This window comes from Chaetura pelagica, unplaced genomic scaffold (genome assembly GCF_000747805.2).
Source record: "Chaetura pelagica isolate M959 unplaced genomic scaffold, ChaPel_1.0 scaffold1212, whole genome shotgun sequence".
NCBI classification, from domain to species: domain Eukaryota; kingdom Metazoa; phylum Chordata; class Aves; order Apodiformes; family Apodidae; genus Chaetura; species Chaetura pelagica.
The window spans coordinates 125,457-128,453 of record NW_009952356.1 but is presented as its reverse complement, the minus strand read 5'-3'; positions in this window follow the sequence as shown (position 1 = coordinate 128,453).

Below are 2,997 nucleotides of genomic sequence, written 5' to 3'. Positions count from 1 at the left end.
ACACTTGGAGGCATTAAGAAGGTCTCCCCTCAGCCTTCTCCTCTCCAGGCTGAGCAGCCCCAGCTCTCCCAGCCTTTCCTCATCAGGGAGATGCTCCAACCCCCCACTCACCTTTGTCACCCTCCCCTGGGCTCTCTCCAGCAGTTCCCTGTCTCTCTTGAACTGGGGAGCCCAGAACTGGTCCCAGTTCTCCAGATGTGTCCTCACCAGGGCAGAGCAGAGGGGGAGAATGACCTCTCTCCACCTCCTGGCCACACTCTTCCTCATGCAGCCCAGGATCCCATTTGCCCTCTGGGTATGCAATCACCACGCCAGGCTCTCCTCCTGGGGAGCAACGGGGTGAATTTTTTTGCTGTTTGGCTACCAGGAGAACGAGTTTGATCCGTTGGCTGCTCACACGACTTGGATTGTTCCTAAATTGCCCGTGTCCGTTCCTGTGAGCGTCAACAATCTGCTCAATGAGATGCAAATTGGCACGGGGACAGCTCTGCTATCTGGGAGGGCTTTGGGGCTGAGCTGCTGCTGTTCCACAAGAGGTTTGGACACAGCTCCATGGCAGGCAGGCTTGGCTGCTCCCTCTTTCCAGGACAGGGAGAACTGAGGTCACAGGCTGGAGCAGCAGCTCCATCCCAGTGCCTGAGACACCGTTGATGGCAGCTCAGAAGACCCCCCCTCTACCTGGCTCCTTCTTCCTGCTCATGCCATGGAGCTTCTGAAACCATCAGTGGGGAAACCAGGCTGGTAGAAAACACCACGTCAGCAGCAAAGCTGTTTCTTACATCCAGGCATTAGGATTTCCAAGTAAATCCATGGTTTTGGAGCCTGGTTGGGTACAAAACGGGAACAAGGAATTTCACCAAAGCCGTGGGAGAGGCAGCCCTTCCTGAGGGCATTTGGGCTGAATTGGAAACGAAAATACTCACCAGATCATCCAAGATGTGTGTTTGTAAGCACACTGAACATGGGCAGCATGGGTTTCAGCCATCAGATTCCCTGGAAATGCTGAAACTCTGGGGGGAGGACACCAAGGCACCCCCTCCCTGCTGCTGAGGGGCAGGGACACCAGAACAGGTTTCATTTCTGACATCCATCCCAGTGAGGATTTTAACAGCAGCAAAGGATGTGGAACCTAAAAGGAGGGATTGTTCCTGCGGGCACAAGTAGGCAAACACTGATTTTTGGATCTGCTGGAACAGGCAGAGCAGCCACAGAAGAGACCAACAGTTTGTAGCTGCCCGTGTAAAACACCCAGGGTCGCAGCCCCCAAGGGATTTCCAGGCTTAAGGAGCTTTCCTGGTTCTTGTACCTGCCTGTGTCCTGGCTGGGGAGGGCTGAGCTGGCAGCCCCAGCCCAGCTCCCTGCCAAGCCCAGCTGCTTCATCTGTATTTTAGTGTGTTTTGTAGAGCCTGAGGAGACAAGAAGGACGCTGTTCCAGGGCTGGCACTCCAGAAATCAGCTGGAGGAGGCAGGACCTGCAGCCCAGACCCTCCTGTGAGACAAGGGAAATGGACACGTGCTGGGGATGGCTGGAAGACCCGGGAATTTGCTGGGATATCAGACCCTGTGTCCCCAGAAATCACAACAAGCCACCAAAAAAAAATGCTTTTACGAGCTCATTACCCTCCAATAGACAAAACAGAGAAACGATGCTTCTGAGGTTGTACTAAGGTTGTTTTCCTTGTTAATGGCCAATGAAGTGTTAATTACCATCCTGGGCACCGTGACAAGTCTTGGGGCACCTGCCTTTAGGCCCTTGTGGTGACAAAACAGGCACAAACTAGAAACTTTGCCCATTTAGTTATGAGTGTAATTTTTGCTGGCAAATCCAGAGGAGCCCCAGAGATGCTGGGAGGGCTGGAGCAGCTCTGGAGCCAGGCTGGGAGAGTTGGGATGTTGGGCCTGGAGAAGAGAAGGCTCCAGGGAGACCTGAGAGCAGCTTCCAGTGCCTGAAGGGGCTCCAGGAAAGCTGGGGAGGGGCTTGGGACAAGGGCAGGGAGGGATGGGAGCAGGGGGAAGGGTTTCCAGCTGGCAGAGGGAGCTGGAGCTGAGATGGGAGGGAGAAATTCTGGGCTGTGAGGGTGGGGAGAGCCTGGCCCAGGTTGCCCAGGGAAGCTGTGGCTGCCCCATCCCTGGGGGTGTTGAAGGGCAGGTTGGATGGGGTCCCCCCTCTCCTTTTTCCTTCTCTCCTTTCCCCCCTCTCCTTTTTCCTTCTCTCCTTTCCCCCCTCTCCTTTTTCCTTCTCTCCTTTCCCCCCTCTCCTTTTTCCTTCTCTCCTTTCCCCCCTCTCCTTTTTCCTTCTCTCCTTTCCCCCCTCTCCTTTTTCCTTCTCTCCTTTCCCCCCTCTCCTTTTTCCTTCTCTCCTTTCCCCCCTCTCCTTTTTCCTTCTCTCCTTTCCCCCCTCTCCTTTTTCCTTCTCTCCTTTCCCCCCTCTCCTTTTTCCTTCTCTCCTTTCCCCCCTCTCCTTTTTCCTTCTCTCCTTTCCCCCCTCTCCTTTTTCCTTCTCTCCTTTCCCCCCTCTCCTTTTTCCTTCTCTCCTTTCCCCCCTCTCCTTTTTCCTTCTCTCCTTTCCCCCCTCTCCTTTTTCCTTCTCTCCTTTCCCCCCTCTCCTTTTTCCTTCTCTCCTTTCCCCCCTCTCCTTTTTCCTTCTCTCCTTTCCCCCCTCTCCTTTTTCCTTCTCTCCTTTCCCCCCTCTCCTTTTTCCTTCTCTCCTTTCCCCCCTCCTCCTTTTTCCTTCTCTCCTTTCCCCCTCTCCTCTTTCCCCCCTCTCCTTTTTCCTTCTCTTTTCCCCCCTTCTCCTCTTTTCCCCCATCTCTTTTTCTTCCCCTTTCCCCCTCTTATCCTGTTTCCTTTTTCTTTCCCCCCTCTTTTCCCCTTCTCTTTTTCCTGCTTCTCCTCCTCTCTCCCACTTCCCCCTCTTTCTCCTCCTTATTTTTTTCTCCCTTTTCCCCTCTTCTCTTTTCTCCCTTTCCCCTTTTCCTCTTTTTCCCTTCTTTTTCC